This window comes from Macaca fascicularis, chromosome 20 (assembly GCF_037993035.2).
Source record: "Macaca fascicularis isolate 582-1 chromosome 20, T2T-MFA8v1.1".
NCBI classification, from domain to species: Eukaryota; Metazoa; Chordata; class Mammalia; order Primates; family Cercopithecidae; genus Macaca; species Macaca fascicularis.
The window spans coordinates 16,263,092-16,289,441 of record NC_088394.1 but is presented as its reverse complement, the minus strand read 5'-3'; the positions used below and the strand labels follow the sequence as shown (position 1 = coordinate 16,289,441).

General features: G+C 47.7%; 1 protein-coding gene across 4 annotated transcripts in view; it reads right to left on the bottom strand.

The window, feature by feature from the left end:
• ABCC1 (ATP binding cassette subfamily C member 1 (ABCC1 blood group)) overlaps window positions 1-26,350 on the bottom strand; it is a 193,624-nt gene that overhangs the window by 152,444 nt on the left and 14,830 nt on the right. Inside the window, exons 2-3 of one of the 4 annotated variants that reach the window (XM_065536819.2) lie at window positions 15,940-15,991; window positions 14,906-14,990 (exon numbers count right to left, since the gene is read on the bottom strand). The exons of the other annotated variants lie outside the window; for them this stretch is intronic. The gene's annotated coding sequence lies outside the window, so the exon portion shown is untranslated. The remainder of the gene's footprint in view (window positions 1-14,905; window positions 14,991-15,939; window positions 15,992-26,350) is intronic. 4 annotated transcript variants of the gene reach the window in all.

Here is a 26,350-nt window from a genome sequence, read left to right as displayed (position 1 = left end):
CTGAGAAAAGGAGTCCAAGAGGCCCGTGGTTAGGTCAGGGCACCCGCTGGGCCTCTGAACATTAATCCTGTTTAGAGACACAGCATGTGGCATTCATTTTCCCACTGCAGTCCTGAAAAGATCCAGAGAAAGGCTAAAGTCTCCTGGCCCCAACACAGCAGGAGGCAAGCACAGCTAGCAGGGGCATGGGGTGAGAGGAAGGCGGCTAGAGTCAGCATTGCGTGGGTGGTGACAAGCCCTGGCATGCTGCACCCCACCCTGCCCCCTAACTCAGCAGAGCTAAGAATGAAGCCCAGTAACATCACAGGGGCAATTTCCAGGCTTATCCCTAACACCCAGGAAGGCAGGGGCACGGCCGTCCTTGCTCCATCCAGGCAGGTACCACAAATCCTCACGTTCAAGACGCAGAACTGAACACAGTTACATGCGAAACTAAGTCTCCTTTTTTTTTTTTTTTTTGAGACAGAGTCTTGCTCTGTCTCCTTGGCTGGAGTGCAATGGTATAATTATAGCTCATTACAGCTTTGAACTCCCAGGCTCAAGTGATCCTCCTGCCTCAGCCTCTCAAGTAGCTGGGACTAGAGGTGCACACCACCAACCCTGGTTAATTTTTGTATTTTTTTTTTCAGAGATGGGGTCTTGCTATGTTGCCCAGTCTGCTCCCACCTCAGGCTCCCAAAGTGCTGGGATCACAAGGATGAGCCACTGTGGCCAGCCCTAAGGATCCTGTCTTAACAGGGCTTCAATGCTGTTAAGCACTGAAAAGAAAGCAGAGGTCAGGCTGCCCATCACACTACCCAAATGTCAGCAGCAAGCATCTTGTTCCAACCTGCTTTCACCCCAACTCTCCCAAGCACCACGAGGCCTCTCATGGGAGGCCCATCCTATGAAGCTGACACTCGTCCTCGTTTCCTCCATCTAGCCCTGGCTATCTTTGCAAGGTTGCTCCCCAGCCACTTCCTCTCCTCTTATCAGACTCTCATGCTTCACCAGATAAATCCCTTAGTCATGTTCCAGGGTCTTGTGAGGGGTCAGGCATGTGCTGGGCACAGGGACATGTCTGGGGACATTGCAGTAACAGGACAGACAGCATTCATCCATTTACGGAGCACGGTTCCTAGGGCTGAGGGCCCAGCAGCGAACGGTGGGGACCAAAGGCCGGCCCTCCTGGAGCTGACAGCCTAAAGAGAAGAGACAGATGGTTTAGAAGGGAGAGGATATGAAGACATGTGTGATGAAAAGGACTCAGAGAAGAGGGCAGGCCTTGCTGAGGACGGGTATTTAAACAGAGGATTGAGCCAGGCACAGTGGCTCACGCCTATAATCCCAGCACTTTGGGAGGCCAAGACAAGTGGATCACTTGAGGCCAGGAGTTCAAGGCCAGCCTGGCCAACATAGCGAAACCCTGTCTCTACTAAAAATACAAAAAATTAGCCGGGTGGGGTAGTGCACGCCTGTAATCTCAGCTACTCAGGAGGCTGAGGCACAAGAATCCCTTGAACCCGGGTGGTGGAGGCTGCAGTGAGCCGAGATCATACCACTGCACTCCAGCTTGGGCAACAGAGCAAGACTCCATCTCAATTAAAAATAAACAAACAAATACAGGATAGAAGGAAACAAGGGAGCAAACCAAATGGCCATCTGGACAAAGGGCACACCAAGCAGAGAAAACAGCCAGTGCAAAGGTCCTGAGATCAGACCAGGCCTGGCATTTCTGAGAAACCACAGAGAGGCCAACAGGTCTCAAGAGTAACAAGCAGTGAAGACAGGGAGGAAGGCAGAAGGCAGGGAGGACACAGTGCGGGACACACAGGCCATCGGAGGGATTTTGACTTTCACTCAGAGTGACCTGAAAAGCATGGAGTTGATGTGCCGTGATCTATGTTTTAACACCATGGTTCTCAAGTGGGGGCAAGTTCGTCCCTCAGGGGACATGCGACAACATTTGGAAACACCCTGGGTTATCACAACTTGGGAAGAGGGTAGTGCTGTTGGCACTTTGTGGACAGAGGCCAGGGATACTGCTTAAAGGCCACAATGCACAGGACAGCCCCCAGGACGGGAAATATTTGGCCCCAAATGTCAACAGTGTCAAAGCTAAGCAGCCACGTTTGAACAGAATCCCTCCCTGACCAAGTTTCTAGTCCACATCCCTAATGCACCCCTCGTCAAGGCAGATGGGGCTTCAGCTCCTCACCCTGTAATACTAGGCCAGCAACTAAACCTCAGTTTCCACATCTGTAAAATGGGAATACTGACATTATGCAAATAAGCACTTCATTAAACATAAGCCAGAGCACATAGTAGGTGCTCAATAAATTCTACTATTAAAACTTCCAGATCCACTTCTTGCTATATCCCTCCACATTCTCTCTTTTTCCGAGACAGGGTCTCATTCCGTTGCCCAGACTAGACTGCAGTGCCATGATCTCGGCTCACTGCAACCTCCACCTTCTGGGCCGGTCTTGGACTCCTGACCCCGGGTGATCCTCCTGCCTCAGCCTCCTGAGTAGCTGGGACTACAGACACACACTATCATACCCAGCTAATTTTTCTATTTTTAGGAGAGATGGGGTTTCACCATGTTGTCCAGGCTGGTCTCAAACTCCTGAGTTCAAGTGATTCACCTGCCTTGGCTTCAGGATTACAGGTTAGCCACTGCACCTGGCCTCCTTCCACATTCTCTAGCCTAACCAAATGATTCACTGTGTCATTCAACAAAGATGTACTGAGCCCCCACTATGTGCCTGGAACTAAGCTGCACAGGCCTCTAAAGATGCCTACATCCCCATCTCCAGAACTAAAAGGACTCGGCAGGTATAATTAAGGACTTTAGAATGGGGAGAATGTCCCAGATCAGCGGTCCCCACACTTTTTGGCACCAGGGATGGATTTAGTGGAAGACAATTTTGCCAGGGATGGAGGCAGGTGGCTTTCAGGATGAAACTGTTCCACCTCAGATCATCAGGCATTAGATTCTCATAAGGAGCACACAGCCTAAGTCCCCCGCATGCACAGTTCACAATAGGGTTCGAGTTCCTATGAGAATCCAATGCGGCCACTGATCTGACAGGAGGTGGAACTCAGGTGGGAACGCTGGCTCACCCGCCACTCAGTTCCTGCTGCATGGCTCAGTTCCTAACAGGCCACGGACCGCTCGCTACTGGTTCATGACCCAGGAGTTGGGGACCCCTGTCCTAGATGATCTAGGTAGGCCCAATGTGAGAGGGGCGAGAGGACGGTGGGAATATCTGAGTCAGAAAAGTAGATTTGAGGCCGGGCGTGGTGGCTCACGCCTATAATCCCAGTACTTTGGGAGGCTGAGGCGGGTAGATTACCCGGGGTCAGCAGTTCAAGACCAGCCTGTCCAACACGGTAAAACCCCGTCTCTACTAAAAATACAAAAATTAGCCGGGCGTGGTGGTGTGCACCTATAATCCCAGCTACTCGGGAAGCTGAGGCAGGAGAATCACTTGAACCTGGGAGGCAGAGACTGCAGTGAGCTGAGATCACACCATTGCATTCCAGCCTCAGGGACAGAGTGAGATTCTGAGTCAGAAAAAAAAAAGTAAAGGAGATTTGACAATACAAGCAGGGGTGGAGGGACACGAAGCCACGAGTTGAGGAATGCAGGTGGCCTCTAGATGCTGGACAGGGCCAGGCCATGGATTGTCCCTGGGAGCTTCCGGAAGGAACACGAACCATGCATTTTGGACTTCTGACCCCCGAGAACTAGAATGATATGTGTTGTTTTCAGTCACCAAGTTTACGGCAATAACAGCAATAAGAAACCAATAGAGACTGGGCACAGTGGCTCACACCTGTAATCCCAGCACTTTGCGAGCCCAAAGCAGGTGGATCATCTGAGGTCAGGAGGATCACCTGAGGTCAGGAGTTCAAGACCAGCCTGACCAACATGAAGAAACCCCGTCTCTAGTAAAAATATAAAAATTACTTGGGCATGGTGGCACACACCCGTAGTCCCAGCTACTTGGGAGGCTGGGGCAGGAGAATCACTTGAACCCAGGAGGCGGAGGTTGCAGTGAGCTGAGATGGTGCCACTGCACTCCAGCCTGGGCAATAAAAGCAAAACTGAGTCTCAAAAGAAAAAAAAAACAAGAAAAAGAAACCAACAGAGCAGGCAATAAAAATAGAGCTGGTGGGGAAACAAGGGTATCGAGGCATGAACACGCGTCACCTTGCTGAGTGATGCTTGTTCACGCCTCAATACCCTTGCCATGCTCCTGCCTTGACATTAGACTGAGCCCAACAGCACCTCCAGTGAAGCCCCAGGTTCTGCCCTCCCAGGGCATTTCTAACGCCTTTCTGAAATACCCGCTACAACCACAATGGAGCTGCTTAGGAAAATGCTTTAGAATGGCAGTAGCTGGCGATGATGGAATACAGGAATTTATTTTTTAAATAGGCAATATATGACTCTTTTTGTTTTTAAGACAGGGTCTCACACTGTCACCCAGGCTGGAGTGCACTGGTGTGATCATGGCTCACTGCAGCCTCTACCTACCAGGCTCAAGCAATCCTCCCACCTCAACCTTCCGGGCAGCTGGGACCACAGGTGTATGCCACCATGCCCGGCCAATTTTTGTAGAACAGGGCTTTCTCCACGTTGCCCAGGCTGGTCTCGAACTCCTGAGCTCAGGCAATCCTCCCACCTTCGCCTGCCAAAGTGCTGGGATTACAGGTGTGACCCACACCGCACCTGGCCATGACTCAATTTTTAAAAAATATATGGGTGTGTATGTATGCAGGTGTGTGCATATGTTTATATAATACATATGCAGGCCGTGCATGGTGGCTCACGTCTTTAATCCCAGCATTTTGGGAGGCCAAGGCAGGCAGATCACGAGGGCAGGGGTTCAAGACCAGCCCGGCCAACATGGTGAAACCCTATCTCTACTAAAGATACAAAAAATTAGCCAGGCGTGGTGGCGCGCCCCTAAGAGCCCAGCTACTCGGGAGGCTGAGGCAGGAGAAATGCTTGAACCCGGGAAGCGGAGGACACAGTGAGCCAAGATTGTGCCACTGCACTCCAGCCTGGTGACAGGGCGAGACCCCATCTCAAAAAAAAAAAAAAAAAAAAAAAAGTAAATACACATATATCAAGGTAAACAGTAAAAAGTTACTCTGGGCCGGGCGCGGTGGCTCAAGCCTGTAATCCCAGCACTTTGGGAGGCCGAGACGGGCGGATCACGAGGTCAGGAAATCGAGACCATCCTGGCTAACACAGTGAAACCCCGTCTCTACTAAAAAATACAAAAAACTAGCCGGGCAAGGTGGCGGGCGCCTGTAGTCCCGAATACTCGGGAGGCTGAGGCAGGAGAATGGCGTAAACCCGGGAGGCGGAGCTTGCAGTGAGCCGAGATCCGGCCACTGCACTCCAGCCTGGGCGACACAGCGAGACTCCGTCTCAAAAAAAAAAAAAAAGTTACTCTGCCCAAATGTAACCACCTCTTTTAGTTTCTTATGTATCCCTCTGGAATTCCTTAGGAATACAAGCAAATATAACCATGTAATTCTTACTTGTCTGCTTTTTCACAGAGGTATCATAGCAAATACACCAAGTGGATCTTCACGTTTTCACTTAAAAACTGGACCTTGGAGGCTGCCACACATCTGTGCACAAAGGGCTTCCTCATCTTACTTCCTTCTGCAGGCATCCCACCCCACCACAGACTGGGTGGAACCCACTGTATTCCCCCAGCTCCTACCGCCTGCCACTTGGGAGGCTGCCCATCTTTTGCTAAACAATGACACAATGAGTTCCCTTAGAAACTGCTCCTTAAGCTAAAGAAAACATGAAAAGCCTGACCGGCACAACAATCGGGCTTTGCTTAATGGCTCATAAGCCTTGAGGAGGCAGAAACAAGGGAAAAGGCTCAAGTTACTTTTGATGACCTCAAGACACACAGTGAGAAACAGTAGTAACAAATGCAGACCCAGGCAGACCTAAGGGAATTTAGTCTTTAAAATATCACTAAAGGCCAGGCCCGGTGGCTTGTACCTGTAATCCCAGCACTTTGGGAGGCTGAGGCGGGCGGATCACTGGAGGTCAGAAGTTACGAGACCAGCCTGGCCAACATGATGAAACCCGACTCCACTAAAAATACCAAAATTAGCCAAGCATGGTAGTGGGTACCTGTAGTCCCAGCTACCCGGGAAGCGGAGGCAGGAGGATTGCTTGAACCTGGGAAGTCAACGCTCAGTGAGCCATGATCATGCCACTGCTCTCCAGCCAGAGCAAGACTCTGTCTCAAAACCAAAAAATAAAAATAAAAAAAGTGTAGTGTACCATTAGACGACATGTGATTTGCTCAGTTCATTCCACACCTGAGAGATACTTATTTGCATGACCTGGGTGAAAACCCCAGCTTCCAAACAGGTTTCATGACTCCCTTCCCAACTGCAGCCAGGGGATAGCTCCAAAATACAGCCCCAATCCCATCTCACTGTGCTGAAAACTATTCCGAGCCAGAGCTCTCAGGATGGATCACAATCTCCACAACTGCAGCCTGTGGGTCCAGCCCCAGCTCACTGTTCCAGGGACCCCTTCATGACTCAGGGCCTTTGCAGAGTGGGTTCCCTCTACCTGGAGTCTTTCTCCCCATCACTGCCCTGACACACAATGTAGGGGCATCCTTCAGCTCTCAGTTGAAACATTCCTTCTGGAGGGAGGCCCACCTATCTCCCCACCCCTTTCTCAAACACGCCAGATCCCCCATTTAACAACTTCATGGTACTCTGTACTGTGCCTGCTAAGTACTCATCAGATTTTTTCATTAAATATTTCTCAGATGTTATTTTATGTTGTATATGTTACTTTACACGTTATATGACATTTGCCACGAACATACTATATAATATCCAATAGACCATGTACAGTTATGACTAGATGAACCATGTGAATTGCCATTTGTAAAGGTCATGAGTTGGCGAACCACAGCCTGTGGGCCAAATTTAGCCTGCTGTCTGCTTTTGTACAGCACACAGGCTAAGAATGGATTTCTTTCCTTTTTTTTTTTTTTTTTTTTTTTTTTTGGTCAGCATCTCACTCTGTTGCCCAGGCTGGAGTGCACTGGTGTGATCATAGCTGACTGTAGCCTCAACCTCCTGGACTTAAGCGATTCTCCCATCTCAGCCTCATGAGTAGCTGGGATACAGGCATGAGCTACCAAGCCTGGCTTTTTTTTTTTTTTTTTGTAGAGACAGTGATATGGCTTGGCTGTGTCCCCACCCAAATCTCATCTTGAACTGTAGTTCCCATAATCCTCACATGTCGTGGGAGAAACCCAGTGGGAGGTAATTGAATCATGGGGGTGGTTACCTCCATGCTGTTCTTGTGACAGTGAGTTCTCATGAGATCTGATTTTGCTCAACACTTCTCAGCAAAAGAAGTGCCTTTGCTCAGCACTTCTCCTTCCTGCCACCATGTGAAGAAGGACATGTTTGCTTTCCTTTCCACTGTGAGTGTAAGTTTCCTGAGGTCTCCCCAGCCCTGTGGAATTGTAAGTCAATTAAACCTCTTTCCTTTATAAACTACCTAGTGTTGGGCAGTTCTTTATAGCAGCACTGAGAACAGACTAATACAAACAGAGTCTCACTTTGTTGCTGAGGCTGATCTCAAACTCCTGGGCTCAAGCAATCCTCCCACCTTGGCCTCTCAAAGTGCTGAGATTACAGGCATAAGCCACCATGATTGGCCAATTTTTATATACATATTATAAGGAAGACTATTTGCCCCTGGGCCTGCGAGACCTAAAGTATGTATTACCCAATCTTCACAGAAAAAGCATGCCAACCTCTGCTCAAAGTCAAAAATTGTTGAAGGCTGGCATCTTTCTATGTCTCCATCAGATGTTTATTTTATATGTTATTTTTTCGATGTCTCGCTCTCCCTAGACTGTTTCTTTAGGGCAGTGAATGCACTGGTGCTGTCCCTCAAAATATCACTCCCCACTCACTGTGCAGAATTCCTGGGGTGTGGCAAGCACTCAGGAAGTACCTATAGAATCTATGAATGGACATCAGAACGAGTCTCAGCAAAATGTCAATTCAGTGTAGCTAGCATTTGTGATCACAAGGCCAGGCACACACCACACCAGGTCTTAAATAAAAATAGGCCGGGCGCGGTGGCTCAAGCCTGTAATCCCAGCACTTTGGGAGGCCGAGACGGGCGGATCACGAGGTCAGGAGATCGAGACCATCCTGGCTAACACGGTGAAACCCCGTCTTTACTAAAAAATACAAAAAACTAGCCGGGCGAGGTGGCGGGCGCCTGTAGTCCCAGCTACTCGGGAGGCTGAGGCAGAAGAATGGCGTAAACCCGGGAGGCGGAGCTTGCAGTGAGCTGAGATCCGGCCACTGCACTCCAGCCTGGGCCACAGAGTGAGACTCCATCTCAAAAAAAAATAAATAAATAAATAAATAAAAATAAAAATAAAAATAAATAAGTAGGGTCATAAAAATATCTAATGTTGACTATAGTCACTTTGAATATTGAATACAGTCACTCTGGAAGGCCAAGAGGCCAAGATGGGAGGAAGACCAAGAAGGCTTGAGGCCAGGAGTTCAAGACCAGCCAGGGCAACATAGTGAGACCCCATCTCTAAAAAATAAAATCTAAGAAGGACCGAGGTACTAAGATTTGCCTACCTGGAGACTGGAGGCATGCACAATTCTGAATATACTAAACTGAGTGGCACACTTTATAGGTGCATCATATGGTATGTGAGTTACATCTTAACAAAGCTGTTTATTAAAAAAAAAAAAGAGAGAGAGAATAAGCCCCAGGGTCATTTTGGCTATATGCAAATCTTTGCCTTGTACATGCTGCCTTTAACACTCTCCTCAAAAGAATTAATAAATACACTTAGGCCTCACTTTATCATCTCAGGAAGAGTGTACCTCATCTAGACTACTTTGCATTTGTGGAAAAAAAATTTTTTTTTTTTTTTTTTTTTTGACATGGAGTCTCGCTCTGTCTCCAGGCTGGAATGCAGTGGCGCAATCTCAACTCACTGCAACGTCCGCCTCCCGGGTTCAAGTGATTCTTCTGCCTCAGCCTCCCAAGTAGCTGGGACTACAAGCGAGCACCACCACGCCCAGCCAATTTTTGTATTTTTAGTAGAGATGGGGTTTCACCATGTTGTCCAGGATGGTCTCAATCTCTCGACCTCATGATCCGCCTGCCTCGGCCTCCCAAAGTGCTGGGACTACAGGTGTGAGCCAACACGCCTGGCCAAAAAAAAACTTAAATGTATGTCTTTTCCTGTTGCTATTAATATGTTGCTTGTTGCCTTAATAAATCCAAGGTTTCTCACCCTCAACACTACTGATGTTTTAGGCTGGATAAGTCTGTCCTGTGTATCATAGGATGTTTATAGCATTCCTGACCCCAACCCAATAGACAGCAACTGCACCCCCACCCCAAACTGTGACAACGAAAATGTCTCTAGACATCACTGAACGTCCTCCGAGAGACAGATCACTCCCCATTGAGATCCACTGCCTTAACATTCTTTTCTGTGTGGTCCCACTCCTGCCACCAGTATTTAGTGACTCTGAAGACCCAACCACCAGCCTACCCATTCATTTAAAAAATTTACTGAGTTTTGCTTGCATCAGGATTTGAACCAGAAACAACCACATTTAAATCCTGCCCTCAAAAAGCTTAGACTCTTGAATATAACGTAGGTACATAAATGGACATTATGAAAGATTTTAAAAGCACAAAGTACCATCAAAGAGATACACATAAGAGGCAAAAGATATCCAGAAAAGAGTTTCACAAAGCAAAAAGGAAAACTCAGTTTCCCCATTCATACAGCAAGGACAATACCTGTTTTTTGTTGTTGTTGTTGTTGTTGTGTGTTTGTTTTTGAGATGGGGTTTCACTCTGTCACCCAGGCTGGAAAGCAGTGGTGTGCAATCATAGCTCACTGCAGCCTCAATCTCCTGAGCTCAGGAGAGCCTCCCATCTCACCCTCCAAAGTTAGAACTACAGGTGCATGCCACCAAATCCAGCTAAATTTTTTTTTTAAGAGATGTGGTCTGGCCATGTTCCCCAGGCTGGTCTCAAGCTCCTGGCCTCAAGCAATCTTCCCCCCTTGGCCTCCCACAGTGCTGGGATTACAGGCATGAGCACCATGTGCAACCAATACCTGCTTTTCATCAGAGACATTGTGAAGATGAAAATTTATATATTAAATATTTCATTTTCACCCATTTAAAATGGGCAGTATTTTTTCCATTTTGCTGAGGAAGAGACTAAGGCACAGAGAAGTAAAGCAACTTGCCCAAAGTTGTACAGCCCGTAAAAAGAAGAAAATTTCAACACAGACAGGCTAGCTCGCTGTTGCATGTACTGCCTCCTTAATATGGATAAAATCATTCATGTGACAACAGATGGGTGCCCCGTGACCACCCTACTCCTGGAAGTCGTTATTTCCACTCGAGAGGTCAAAGCAGGCTTCTTGAAGTGACTAAAATCTACGAAGGGTTGGCTGGGCACAGTGGCTCACACCTGTAATCCCAGCACTTTCGAAGGCCAAGATGGGAGGATCACTTGAGACCAGGAGTTCAGGACCAGCCTAGGCAACACAGACCTCCATCTCAAATGGCCAAGGTGCTAAGATTTGCCAACATGGAGACAGGAGGGAACCTCACTCCAAGAGGGACATACACAGAAGACAGTCACAAGCTTAGGGGGTACAAGCTGGCCACGGTGGCTCATGCCTATAATCCCGGTATTTTGGGAGACCGAGGAAGGAGGATCACTTGGGTCCAGGAGTTCCAGAACAGACTGGGCAACATAGTGAGACCCCATCTCTCTTAAAAATAAAAATCAATCATAAAAAATGGGACAAAGAGCCAGAAGAGGACCAGATGGCCAATACAGCTGGGAAGACAGGCCAGAGCCAGGATGAGTTAAGTGAAGGAAAATGAAACTTCACTTAGGATTCAAACCAGGAAAATACTGCATCACCCAGACGTTGCAAAAGCTCCCAGAAGTTGTGAAACTCAGAGAGAAATTTTCTGGCTTAATCTTTTCTTGAATATAGCTAAGAACAAGAAACTGGAAAAACCACTGTCATCTTCAAACACTCCCTCGGAGACACCCCAGTCTCCACCACTCCCTCTCCCCCAACCCCAGAGCCTCCCATCTCAAGGAGTGTCCTGGCTCACCCATCTCCCTGTGCTATGCCAAACTGAAACCCTCACTCCCCATCCTGGCCAGCCAGCATCACAACACAGATGGCCCAGGGGCAGGCAGGGTCGAAGGGACTGACCATGACATGGTAGTCAAGGGCATGGGCTCTGCGGCAGCAGATCTGGGCTCAAGTCCTGGTCCTACTATTTCCAGGCTGTGTGGTCTGGGGGAAGTCACCCAACCTCTCTGGCTTCCAGTTCCTGTGTGCCAAATTAAAAGAATAACACCCATCTCTCATGGCTATTGCACACAATGTTGGGAAGACAGAGGACTCGTTAGGGGTTGAGTTTGCTGCAGTTACTTCTCCCACAGTATTATCACTACTAAGACCATTGTCATCATCACTGTTAGAGTAAACAGCTCATAAAGCCACATGCCAAAATGCTGAAGCCCCCCTAGTAGACGGACTAATCCTCCAGCCTCCAAGATGAGCCAAAGTCATCTGGCACAGCCTGTTGGATAAGATTCCTCTCTGGCACCCCCCAGGGTATTTATGGGGCAAGATGGAGCATGGGGTACTGGCCAGGCCCTGGAGCCAGACAGCCTGGGTTTCAGTCCAGTCCTGTCATTTACTAGCTGGGTGAATTCACCTCTCTCTGCCTCCTTTCCCCACCCATAAGGTGGAAACAATCACAGTCCCTGCTTCACAGGGAGCTTGTCATGATTAAATTATTATTAGCACTTAAAAGGCATTAACAACAGTCCCTGGCACTTCGGAAGTGCCAAGGAAACATTAATGATCCACCTTTTCTCTGTTGAGTTTTCTTTTTCTTTTTCTTTTGGAGACAGAGTTTTGCTCTTGTTGCCCAGGCTGGAGTGCAGTAGTGCAATCTCGGCTCACTGCAATGTCTGCCTCCCGGGTTCAAGCAATTCTCCTGCCTCAGCCTCCCAAGTAGCTGGGATCACAGGCATGTGCCATCACTATGCCCGATTGATTTTATATTTTAGTAGAGACGGGATTTCACCATGTTGGCCAGGCTGGTCTCGAACTCCTGATCTCAGGTGATCCGCCCACCTCGGCCTCCCAGAGTGCTGGGATAACAGGCGTGAGCCACCACGTCTGGCCTCTGTTGAGTTCTAGATGTGTCTTTCTCTACTACCTGTCATTTCCCCCAAAGCAAGACCATGTCCATTTAATTCTCCTGATGCATATAGGACACGCTTATTAAATACTCATTCAACAAATAAAAGGTGGCCAGGTGCAGTGGCTCACCCCTATAATCCCAGTACCTTGGGAGGCTGAGGTGGGTGGATCACCTGAGGTTGGGAGTTCCAGACCAGTTTGACCAACATGGGAGAAACCCCCGTCTGTAATAAAAATACAAAATTAGCCGGGCGTGGTGGCACATGCCTGTAATCCCAGCTACTTGGGAGGCTGAGGAAGGAAAACCACTTGAACCCAGGAGGCAGAGGTTGCTATGAGCCAAGATCCTGCCATTGCACTCCAGCCTGGGCAACAAGCAAAACTCAGTCTCAAAAAAAAGAAAAAAACACACACACACACACAAAACACAAATAAAAGGTGATCAATCTGAAAAGCAACCCAGAATTTAGGCAGAGAAAAGCCTAACCATGCATACCCCACTTTCACCCAGCAATCCAACTTTACAGACAGGAGTCCAAAGGAAATAACTCCAGCAAGAAAAGGAACAACGTGTACAAGCTGGGCCATTTCACAAGAGCAAAAAACCAGGAGAACTCCCAAGCACTTAAGAGCCAAGCAAACTGGGGCAGGTGATCCGATTAAAAAATGACCCAGCTGTCACAGTACAAACTGCATGATCTCCTGCACCCCAGGAGAGGCCACCCCTAAAGGTGGTAGGTAGCATTGGCCATGGGGCTTACATTCTGGGGCAAGGATTTTTAAACCATGAGTAAAAGCAGAACAAGAAATACAGCAGGCAACATCTCTGACTGCCTAAGAGCTGTGCTTAAGGGTGAGGGGAGGCTGGACATGGTGGCTCATACCTGTCATCCCAGCACTCTGGGAAGCCAAGGCGGGGGGATCACTTGAGGTCAGGAGTTCGAGACCAACCTGGCCAACATGGTGAAACCCTGTCTCTATTAAAAATGCAAAAATTAGTTGGGCATGGTGGCAAACAACTTGTAATCCCAGTGACTTGGAGGCTGAAATGGGAGGATCACTTGAACCCGGGAGACAGAGGCTGCAGTGAATCGAGATCATGCCACTGCACTCCAGCCTGGGCGACAGAGTGAGACTCTGTATCAAACACAGAAAGACAGACAGACAGACAGACAGAAAGAAACTAGAAGCTATTATTATACTGCATTGATTCTAAGACTCTGTTTCTTCCTATTTTGCTATCTTTGATACTTGTCTGCGTCTCTCAATTAGCACATCCTATAAACGCTGCTGGCTACTTTTTATATCCTAACATCTCTGAAATCAGGATGCAAGTCACAAATGCTGGCCTCTAGGATTCCATGAAATGCAGTATGTCCACATCAACAGCCTGGTCTCTCTAACTGAATGATTAAGGGATGGTGAGAGGCTTTTTTCTAAGTTTCCAGAATTAAGAAGGAAAAATAAAAAATTCCCTTACTTCTTAGCCACACCAACTCAAGGAAACAGGCAGTCATCACACCCCCCCACTCCCCACTCCCACTCTGTAATAGCTCAATTAACTTTAATGGGGGGTGAGCATCATGGTCAAGCTACCAGACCAGGCCAGCTCAGGCAAACCTGCCAGCAGCCTGATCGCTGATAATGTCCACCTACCAGCTGCCTTCTTGTCTCCACAAGGCCCATGCCTAGGCCATGTTTGTTTTTGCCAAACCAAGGCAGACAGGAGAAAATAAAAAATAAAATCTCCCACTTGCCAAAGCACAGCCCTTTCCAAAGCACATGGTCACCAAGAGGCCCTGATTTCTGCCAGGTCCCAGGAATACTCTCTGCAAGGCACAGTGCTCTTTTAGAAGCACTCACATAGGATTTGCCTGGCAAGAGGGCTATCATTTCAACCACTTCAGCTTTAGGGTCAATGAGCCGCGTCCTCACCAGTCTCTGTAAGGGACATATCTTGATATCGCGAATTTGCATGCACATTCTTTTTTTTTTTTTTTTTTTGGGGGGGGACAGGGTCTCACTCTGTTGCCCAAGCTGGAATACAGTGGTGCAATCGTGGCTCACTGCAGCCTCAACCTCCCAGGCCCAAGTGATCATCCCACCTCTACCTCCTCAGTAGCTGTGACAACAGGCATGCACCATCAAACCTAGCTAATTTTTTTAAAAAATTTTTGTAGAGATGGGGTCTTGCTACGTTGCCCAAGCTGGTTTCAAACTCCTGGGCTCAAGCCATTCTCCAGCCTTGACCTCCCAAAGTGCTAGAATTACAAGCATGAGTCAACATGCCCAGCCCACATGACACGAACATTTTAAACTGCATCACAGGATTGCTGGAGATCTGATAGTAACTGTGAGAACGGACCTTGAAAACCACCAAGCAGGCCACAGTGTTGCTGATAGTCACCCAGGAGAAAACACAATCACAATGGACATATTGCAGTATTACCATAACATGGCTTGTATATAACTCCTGGCAGCAGGTGGACTGCGTCCATGCCAGGGTTTCTCAACTGCAGTACTACTGACATTTGGGTCCAGAGGATTTTTCACTGTGGGAGCCCATCCTGTATTGTAGGATGTTTAGCACATACCTGGCCTCTGCCACTAGACTCTAGGCAGGCACTCCCTGCCCCATCACGACAGCCAACAATGTTTCCAGACACTGCCAAATGTCCCCTGGAGACAAAATCATCCAGAGTTAAGAACCACTGATATAGGCGATTTAAAGAATATATTTTCTTCTTAGTGCTATATTTGCATTAATAGCTATTAAGTAAGCACATAAAATGACCAACCTGTGACTTCAAATACATTCTAAAGTGATACGAAACTTCCTTTTGCGATAACTTTGTTAAGGCTTAAAAAGTGAATTGATTGAAAGAAAAACATTAGCTGAGTGTGGTGGCTCATGCCTGTCATCTCAGCACTTTGGGAGGCTGAGGTGGGCAGATGGCTTGAGCTCACGACTTCAAAAGCAGCCTGGGCAACAGGGTGAGACCCCATCTCTACAAATAATACAAAAATTAGCCAGGTGTGGTGGTGCATGCAGTAGTCCTAGCTACTCTGGAGGCTAAGGTGGGAGGATGGCTTCAGCCTACGAAGTAGAGATTACAGTGAGCTGAGATCATGCCACCACACTCTAGCCTGGGCAACAGAGCCAGCCAGATCTTGTCTCAAAAAAAAAAAAAAGTTAAGTAAATAAGTACATGTTGGACAATAGTGCCTGGCTTACTCAAAAGTTTCTCTGTTACTGTTTCCTCCTAGAGAAGCATAAAACAAAATTATAGTTTTTCCCGCCTCCCTTGCAGCTAGAAATGGTCCTGTAATCCAGTTCCAGCCAAGGAGACATGAGCAGAAGTCTGCAGTGTGGACAGAGAAGCCTTTGGGGAAGGCTTTGACTTTCCTGAATAGAAAGGAACCCATGAGGCTGGTGCGACCTTTCCCTCTTCCTACCTTGAACCCAGATATATTGGTTAGGGCTGTAGCAGCCGTTTAGGGGCCTTGAGGAAAAGACAATGAAAACAGCAGAGATGTCAGTCCTAAGGGCTCTGCATCACTAATCCAATGCCAGCAACTCCAAGAGGTACTGGAATTCCTGACATGTAAAAAATAAACAAATAAATACCTTTCTGCTTAGGCTGCTGAAGTTGGGCTGTTTCTTGAAGCCAAATGCAGTCCTAACAGATACAAGGTAAGAGATAGATGTCAAAATCCTGAAGACTAGACTCAAACGACTGAGGTGCAAAACAGCTGGGGAAAGGGCAGGCTTTGAGTCAAACTGCTGGATTTGAATACCGTGTCCACCCCTTGCTAGCGATACGATCCTGGGCATGTTTAACTGTATCACAGTTTCCCCATCTAAAATAAAAAGTCATTATAGCACCCACCCAGCATGACTGTTTGCCTGAAACAAGGTATGCGCAGAGAGGGCTGGGCATACCACACAACACAGAGCAACCTCAATGCACGTTATTTTATTTATAAAATAAACTCTTGGAGGTTCCCTCTCTCAGCTTTGGAGCTTCCCCTCCTCTGTCTCTGTGCAGGGGACCTTCTTCCTTCTCCCTTCCTTCTTGCCTATTAAACTCTCCACTCCTTAAAACCACTCCATGTGTGTCTGTGTCATTTTATCTAAACCAGCATGAGGACCAAGAACCCTGGTATTCCTTCACTCATCAGAGCTGTATCATTTTGGTGTGTTGGCCAGGAAAGGAAATTCTTTCTTCAGACTGAAGCAATCAAACTCCAAATGGTGTTGTAAACTGAACCACACATGGACACACCATTCTTCTGAGGACCCTCAGATCCACCCCAGGAGGAGCCATAGCTGCTGTTCCCCATTCGACACCCCTTGTCACCAGGAAGTAGCCAGAAGAAGTCGTCGCCCAAAACCCCCTAACAGCAGTTAGTGTGGCATCTCCACAGGGGGTAATGTTGTAGGAGTCAAGAAATTATTTTGGGCAAATAGAGAGGAAAAAGGGGTCCTTGGGAAATTTTTAGTTTTTAAAGCATCTCCGGAAAAGTCTCTTGTAAAGCCCTGGCTCTTAGAGACAGGCCAGCAACCTTTGATATGCAAATACAAGCCATTAGAAACTGGTCCACCCAAACATGGCGATTCCCACAGCCTTCTTGCCCTTTCCCCACATGTTCCTGGCAACATGGCCGCCGCCACGCATCCCCCAAGTGTGCAGAACATCATGGTACCCTTCATTTGCATATTAAAAGGCTAGGGTGGGAGGGCCAGCTTTTGCATGCACTACATGAAAGACATGCCTAGTCAAACCAATCCCCTGAGCCCTATGCAAATCAGACACCGCCTCTTCCAGCCTCTATATATACCTAGCTGCTATCTATGGCAGCTGGGGTTCCCTCTCTCAGCTTTGGAGCCCCCCTCCCTCTGTCTCTCTACAGGGGAGCTTCTTCCTTCTCCCTTCTTTCTTGCCCCTTCTTGCCTATTAAACTCTCCACTCCTTTAAATAAACAAACAAACTCTTACCAACGTCACATAAGTAAGTTGGGGATACAGCAAAGACTGGAAGTGATTTAGTCACTGGTTCTTTCCAACACTTGAGAAGGAAGTTGTCTTCAGGGATTGAGTTGAAGGGCAGGTATAATGGCTCATACCTGTAATCCAAACACTTTGGGAGGCCGAGGCAGGAGGATGGCTTGAGCCCAGGGGTTTGAAACTAACCTGGACAACACACAGAGACCTCATCTGTACAAATTAAAATATATATATAATTTTAAAGAAATAATTGTGTTGTAAATATCCCTGTCTTAGAACTAATGCCTAAGCAAGGAGGAGGGAAAGGAAACCACCAAGGCTTCCCGCAGGATCCAAGTCCTACAGGCCCAATTCTCAGCCTCATTGTGTTCCTTTTCTCCCCACTACCCTTTGAGTTCCAGCCACAGTGGCCTTCCTCATTAGGCCGGTGCTTCTGCACATGCATTTCCCACTACCTAGAACATTCTTACCTTCTGCTTTTGCCTATGTAGCAGAAACTGCTAGCTGCACTCCAGTATCAACTCTCCCTCATCCCTGAGTAACAACATCTTCAGCTGGGTACATACTGCTTAGAAAGGAAACTACATTTCCCAGGCTCCTTTGCAGGCTAGAGATACCACATGACTAGGTACAAGCCAATGGGATGTGACAAGAGACACGGGCAACCTCCAGGTTGTGCCCTTACTCTGCTTTCCTACTGGCTGCCACATGGACATGGAGATACACCATCTTGATCCATGCAGATGAGGGCAGCAGAGCAACAAGATGGAAGGGGCCTGGGACCCTGATTATTTTGGGGACAGGGCTGCCACACTAGCTGGGATTTTTACATGAGAGAGAAATGAGCTTGTATCTTAAGCCACTTGGGGTCTTCGCCACACATAGCCAAACTTGTATCATCAAACGGGTTTCCCCACTTCAGAAATCTCCTTTTTTCTCTCCAACCAGATGAAATCCTGCTATTGCACTCACCGGGCACCATGCAGCTCCCCTTCATAGCACTTCCTGATGACTGTTCATTTATTTGGCCATTTCCCCAACAAGACTGGGGCTCAAGGAAGGCAGGGAACCATGCTCTGTACACAGCTGGATTCCCAGTATGGAGCCCAGGTAAGGGCTATGCCAGACCCTCAGAGACTGTCACCTGAATGGGACCAGCCAGGCCATGGGACCAATTCATGGGTACTGACCCTCGGAGATTCTACCTCCTGCAAAGAGCTCCTAAGAGGGTCTAAGACACCCACTCACCGAAGTCTTGCCTCGAATTTCACCAGGACCCACCTGTACACAGAGGTTAAAAAAAAGACTATGGGCTGGGAGCAGTGGCTCACGCCTGTAATCCCAGCACTTTGGGAACCCAAGGTGGGTGGATCACCTGAGGTCAGGAGTTCAAGACCAGCCTGGCCAACATGGCAAAACCCGTCTCTACTAAAAAGACAAAAATTAGCCAGGCGTGGTGGCACATGCCTGTAATCCCAGCTACTTGGGAGGCTGAGGCAGGAGAATTACCTGAACCCAGGTGAAGGAGGTTGCAGTGAGCCGAGATCATACCACTGCACTCCAGCCTGGGCAACAAGAGAGAAACTCTCTCTCAAAAAAAAAAAAAAAGAAAAGACTATGACCAGCTGCCTAAATCGGAAACAATTATCAGCAAATACTCAGATCCATGTTCATTTCATCTGCAATTACGTATCAATTAACAAAAATGCGTCATAATCAAGATGCACCAGTCCATGCAAACAAAAAAATAAAGACTATATGTCTTGTTTTTTCTGAGACAGAGTCTTGCTCTGTTGCCCAGGCTGGAGCGCAGTGGCATCATCTCGGCTCACTGGAACCTCCTGCTCCCAGGTTCAAGCAATCCTCATGCCTCCCTTCCCAGTAGCTGGGATTACAGGCAAGCGCCATCACAGTTAATTTTTGTATTTTTAGTAGATACGGAGTTTCACCATGTTGGACAGCCTGGCCTTGAACTGCTGACCTCAAGTGATCTGCCCACCTCAGCCTCTCAAAGTACTGAGATTACAGGTGTGAGCCACCACACCTGGCTGACTGTTTTCAATGCAAAAAAAAAAAAAAAGAAAAAAAATTAGCTGGGCATTGTGGTGAATACCTGTAGTCCCAGCTACTCCAGAGGCTAAGGTGGCAGGATTGCTTGAGCCTGAGAGGTCATGGCTGCAGTGGGCCATGATCATGCCCTGGCACTCCAGCCTGAGCAACAGAGGAAATCCTGTCTCAAATATATACGTTTTTGTAGAATCCCATTCTTGTTTTTAAAAAAATACCATATATTTATGGCTGGGCACGGTGGCTCAGATCTGTAATCCTAGCAACTTTGGGAGGCTGAGGCAGGTGGATCACTTGAGGTCATGAGTTTGACACCAGCCTGGCCAAAATGGTAAAACCTCATCTCTACTAAAAATACAAAAATTAGTTGGACATAGTGGTGCATGCCTGTAGTCCTAGCTATTCAGCAGGTGGAGGCTGCAGTGAGCAGAGATCATGCCACTGCACACCAGCCTGGATAACAGAGCGAGACTCTGTCTCAAAAAAAAATTACTATAGCCGGGCGCGGTGGCTCATGCCTGTAATCCCAGCACTTTGGGAGGCTGAGGCGGGTGGATCATGAGGTCAGGAGATCGAGACCATCCTGGCTAACACGGTGAAACCCCGTCTCTACTGAAAACGCAAAAAAAAATTGGCCAGGTGTGGTGGCGGGCGCCTGTAGTCCCAACTACTCGGGAGGGTGAGGCAGGAGAATGGCGTGAACCCGGGAGGCAGAGCTTGCAATGAGCCGAGATCGCGCCACCGCACTCCAGCCTGGGCGACTGAGCAAGACTCCATCTCAAAAAAAAAAAAAAAATTACTATATATTTAGAATCTGTGGAGAAGAGAGGCTGAAAATTAAAAACATCAACCTGCCAATAAGATTGTCTCTAGAAGAAGCCGGGCATGGTGGCTCACACCAGTAATCCCAGCACTTTGGGGGGCCGAGGTGGGCGGATCACCTGAGGTCAGGAATTCAAGATCAGTCTGGCTAACACGGCAAACCTTGTCTCTACCAAAAATACAAAAATTAGCCGGGCATGGTAGTGCATGGTACACACCTGTAATCCCAGCTACTCGGGAGGCTGAGGCAGGAGAATCACTTGAACTTGGGAGACGGAGGTTGCAGTGAGCCGAGATCGTGCCACTGCACTCCAGACTGGGCCACGGAGCAAGACTCTGTCTCAAAAAACATAATAAAAAAAAATTATTGCCGGGCGCGGTGGCTCACGCCTGTAATCCCAGCACTTTGGGAGGCCGAGGCGGGCGGATCACAAGGTCAGGAGATCGAGACCACAGTGAAATTCCATCTCTACTAAAAATACAAAAAATTAGCCGGGCGCAGTGGCAGGCGCCTGTAGTCCCAGCTACTCGGGAGGCTGAGGCAGGAGAATGGCGTGAACCCGGGAGGCGGAGCTTGCAGTGAGCTGAGATCGCGCCACTGCACTCCAGCCTGGGCGACAGAGCGAGACTCCGTCTCAAAAAAAAAAAAAAAAAAAAAAAAAAAATCTCTAGAAGGGATTTTCATGTTTCACTCATTTCTGCACTGTTTTCATTCTATAGTGTACCCCTTATAACATCAGACACAGAGGAGAAAGAGTAGGATTAAAGAAATCCCTTTAAGTAATTCAATCTCTACCATGCTTATAGTAACAGAAAACCTGGAACTTCCGAAATATGTGTACGTCAGCGGTTCTCAGAGTTGTGATAGTCTGGCTTCACACATATGCTATGATTTAGGTAGTTAAACACGTGTTTTTGTGTTTTGGAGACAGTGTCATGCTGGTGCCGAGGCTGGAGTGCAGTGGTACAATCACAGCTCACTGCAGCCCAACCTCCCGGGATCAAGCAATCCTCCCACCTCCGCCTCCTGAGTAGCTGGGACTACAGGCATGTGCCATCATGCCTAGCTAATAATAATTATTATTATTATTTTGTAGGGATGGAGTCTTTCTGTTGCCCAGGCTGGACTCAAACTCCTGGGCTCAAATGATCCCCCCCCCTCAGCATCACAAAGTGCTGGGATCAGACGACAGCAACAGTACCCAGTCCAAGTTTTCTTAATCCTAAACTACAAATAAAACTGCAGAATGAATCTCCCCACACATCAGTCCAATTTCAGAGCTGAAACCTGATATCCACCCCGTCCAAGAGACTCACCCAGACCCGGGTACCCTACAGACAGATGCTCTATAACAACAGGGTGAATTAACCTGAATCGTCTACACTGATTTTCAAACCTAGGCTCCCAAACTTGGCCTCTTCACCCGGCATACACCTCCCTGGCTTCCTTTGGAGCTACACCATCTCTTCACTCCAGCCTCCTCCACCCCATCCCCACGGCCCTTTGGAGAATGTAAAGGGTGTGAATTTTCTCCAAACACTCCCCTACCAAGTATGCAGAGAACTGGACATAGGCCAGCTTTGTCCCAAGTACCAAGCATCAAACGGCTCACTCCACAGATCTCAGGGGATGGGGAATGAACGTTAAAGATGAAAGAGCTCTATTAAACCACTGCAGGCCCGGCGCGGTGGTGCCCACCTGTAATCCCAGCACTTTGGAAGGCTGAGGCAGGAGAATTGCTTGAGGACAGAAGTTTAAGGCTGCAGTGAGCTATGTTCATGCCACTGCACTCCAGCCTGGGTGACAGGGCAAGACCTCATCTCTAAAAAAAATTAAAAATTAGCTGGGCATGTTGACCAAGCATCTATAATCCAAGATACTCAGGAGGCTGAGGCAGGAAGATCGCTTGAGGCCAGGAGTTCAAGGCTGCAGTGAGCCATGATCATACCACTGCACTCCAGCCTGAGCAACAGAATGAGACTCTGTCTCTTAAAAAAAAAAAAAAAGAGAGAGAGAGACAGAGAAAAGCAACTACAGTTGCAGCCCTCAGAGAGATCCTGATCTAACATGCAATCCTAGGTTAGTAAATTAGTGAAGCCTTATCAAAGGGCTCGCAGATAAGCCAACCTAATTATAACTACTGGGTTACCCGTCCCAATGCCAGAGAGCTCCAACTTTCTTCCTGGCCATAGGTCTCCAGCCTTACCAGGCCAGGCTGATGGAGGAAGCAGAGAAGAGCCTGACTTTTCTTTTTTTTTTTTGAGATGAAGTCTCTATCACCCAGGCTGGAGTGCAGTGGCGCAATCTCAGTTCACTGCAACCTCCGCCTCCTGGGTTCAAGCAATTCTCCTTCCTCAGCCTCCCAAATACCTGGGATTACAGGCACCTGTCACTACGCCCAGCTAATTTTTGTATTTTTAGTAGAGACCGGGTTTCACCATGTTGGTCATGCTGGTCTCCAACTCCTGACCTCGTGATCTGCCCACCTCGGCCTTCCAAAGTGCTGGGATTACAGCCATGAGCCACCGCGCCTGGCTGTGCCTGACATTAACATGCACCACTGTCCACTCTGAATAATAACCACAGCAGAGAGTAACCTTAGACCCTGCTAGAATGGTGAGCTGGGCCAGCCCACTTTTAGAAAATCAGACAATGGCTAGAGTGAAGCCATTTCACATGTTATTCATTCCACCCCTGAGATCATTATCTAAGGAAATAAGTCAATACGCACTCTACCCGTGTGGTATTCAGGACAGTGTTTTCTTTAAAAGAAAAATAAAAAAGACCAGGCGTGGTGGCTCTCGCCTGCGATCCCAGCACTTTGGGAGGCCAAGGAGGCGGACAGATCACCTGAGGTCAGGAGTTGGAGACCAGCCTGGCCAACAGGGTGAAACCCCATCTCTACTGAAAATACAAAAATTAACCAGGCATCACAGTACACATGTGTAATCCCAGCTACTCCAGTGGCTGAGGCAGGAGAATCACCTGAACCCAGGAGCAGAGGTGACAGGGAGCCAAGACTGTGCAATACACTCCAGCCTGGGTGATAGTATGAGATGCTATCTCAAAAAAATAAAAAAGGGAGCAAGTGGCTGGGTGTGGTGGCTCATCCCTGTAATCCCAGCACTTTGGGAGGCCGAGGTGGGCAGATCATGAGGTCAGGAGATTGAGACCATCCTGGCTAACACAGTGAAACCCTGTCTCTACTAAAAACACACAAAAATTAGCTGGGCATGGTGGCGGGCACCTGTAGTCCCAGCTACTTGGGAGGCTGAGGCAGGAGAATGGCGTGAACCCGGGAGGTAGAGCCTGCAGTGAGCCGAGGTCGCACCACTGCACTCCAGCCTGGGTGACAGAGCGAGACTCCGTCTCAAAAATAATAAGAAAAGGGAGCAAGAAAACACAGCAACCCAAATGTCAAACCAGAGATAATAATTATGTAAGTATAGCCCACCAACACAGGGAACTATTGATTGGACATTATAGGTTTAATTAAAAAGGTTATGTGGGTACATGGGAAAATTCTTATTAGAGTAAATAAAAACACAGGAGACAAAATAGTATGCAAGCTACAAATGTAACCTTGCAAAACTACATACTAGCAAGAACAAGACTCAAATGTTAACATGCCAATAGGAAAACAATGGCCCATAACAAAATATTTATAAAATACACATGTTGGACAAAGAGGAAAGGTCCCACAATAACAAGAGCCCCAACAAACTAATAAGAAAAGGACAAACTAGTCCAGGCATACCCAAAAAGGACACAGAAAGACACACTGAAAATACACAAATTGCTGGAAAATATGTTGCAGGATGCATAGCTTCTAACTGTAATTGAAATGCAGATGAAAATAGTTTTTAGCTATCAAATTAACACACTTTGATCCCAGCACTTTGGGAGGCCAAGGCCGGAGGATCGATTCAGGCCAGGGGTTCAAAACCAGCCTGGGTAACATAGGGAGATCCTGTCTCTACAAAAAATAAATTTAAAAATTTAAAAAAAAAAAAAAACTAGCAGAGTAATGATTACAACATAATCCATTTTGATCTAAATAAGTTATTTAAATTTATAAATATTTATATGATTTCAAAGAGAGAATACAAGAATACATTGGTTATTGGTTAGCCTGACAGATTACTGATATGTATCCCCACCTAAATCCCATCTTGAATTGTAATCCCAATTGGAATGCCCACATATTAAGGGAAGGGACATCATGGGAGGTGATCAGATCACGGGGACGGCTCCCCCATGCTGTTCTCCTGACCCTTGCTATGCTTTAGCAAAGAGACTGGCAGCATTTTGACCCTGCCCTAGAGATCTGTGGAACTTTGAACTTGAAAGAGATGATTTAGGGCATCCAGTGGAAGAAATTACTAAGCAGCAAAGCATTCAAGAGGAAGCAGAGCATAAAAGTGTGTAAACTGGCCGGGCGCAGTGGCTCACGCCTGTAACCCCAGCACTTTCAGAGTCTGAGGCGGGCAGATCACTTGAGGTCAGGAAGTCGAGACCAGTCTAGCCAACATGGTCAAATCCCGTCTCTACAAAAATACAATAATCAGCCAGGCATGATGGAGGGTGCCTGTAATCCCAGCTACTCTGGAGGCTGAGGCAGGAGAATTGCTTGAACCCAGGAGGTAGAGGTTGCAATCAGCCGAGATTAAGCCATTGCACTCCAGCCTGGACAACACAGCGAGACTCCATCTCAAAAAAAAAAAAAAAAGTGGAAATTTGCAGTCTGACAATGTGAAAAGAAAAACCCATTTTCTGAAGAGAAATTCAAGCTGCAGAAATTTGCAAAAGTAACAAGGAGCCCAATTCCAAAACAATGGGGAAGATGTCTCCAGGGCTTATCAGAAATCTTCACAGCAGCCCCTCCCATCACACGCCTAGGAGGGAAAAATGGTTTCCTGGGCTGGGCCCAGGCCCCCCCTACCATGTGTGCAGCCTTAGGACTTGGCGCCCAGCCACTCCAGCCATGGCTAAGGGGCCAAGGTGTAGCTCAGGTTGTGCCTTCAGAGGGTAAAAGCCCCAAGCCTTGGCAGCTTTCATGTGGTATTGAGCCTGTGGGTGCAGAGAAGTTAAGATCTGAGGTTTGGAAACCTCCGCCTAGATTTCAGAGGATGGATGCAAACACCTGGATGTCCAGCCAGAAGTTTGCTGCAGGGGTGGAACCCTTATGGAGAACTTCTGCTAATGCAGTAAAGAAGGGAAATGTGGGGTCAGAGCCCCCACACAGAGTCCCCACTGGGGTACTGCCTAGTGGAGCTGTGAGAAGAGGGTACCATCCAGAACCCAGCATGGCAGATCCACCTACAGCTACACCGTGTGCCCGGAAAGGATGCAGACACTCAATGCCAACCTGTGAAAGCAGCCAGGCAGGGGGCTATACCCTGCAAAGCCACAGGGGCAGAGCTGGCCAAGGCCGTGGAAGCCCACCTCTTGCATCAGTGTGACCTGGATGTGAGACATGGAGTCAAAGGAGATAATCACGGAACTTTAAAGTTTTATGACTGCCCTGTCGGATTCCAGACTTGCATGGGGCCTGCAGCCCCTTTGTTTTGGGCAATTTCTCCCATTCAAATGGGTGTATTTACCCAATGCCTGCACCCCCACTGTATCTGGGAACTAACAAACTTCTTTTGATTTTACAGGCTCATAGGTGGAAGAGACTAGATGTTGTCTCAGATGAGATTCTGGACGTAGACTTTTGGGTTAATGCTGAAATGAGTTAAGACTTTGGGGAAGTGTTGGGAAGGCGTAATTGTGTTTTGAAATATGAGAAAGATGAGATTTGGGAGGGGTCAGGGGCAGAATGATATGGTATGGCTCTGTGTCCCCACACAAATCTCATCTTGAATTGTAATCTCAATTGTAATCCCCACATGTTGGGGGAGGGACCTCATGGGAGGTGATTAGATCATGTGGGCAGTTCCCCCATGCTGTTCTCCTTGTAGTGAGTCCTCAAAAGATCTGATGGTTTTATACCGGGCCTTTCTACTTTTCACTCTGCACTTCTGTCTCCTGCCACCATGTGAAGAAGGACATGTTTGCTTTCCTTTCCACCATGTTGTTAAGTTTCCTGAGGCCTCCCCAGCCATGCAGAACTGTGAGTCAATTAAACCTCTTGCCTTT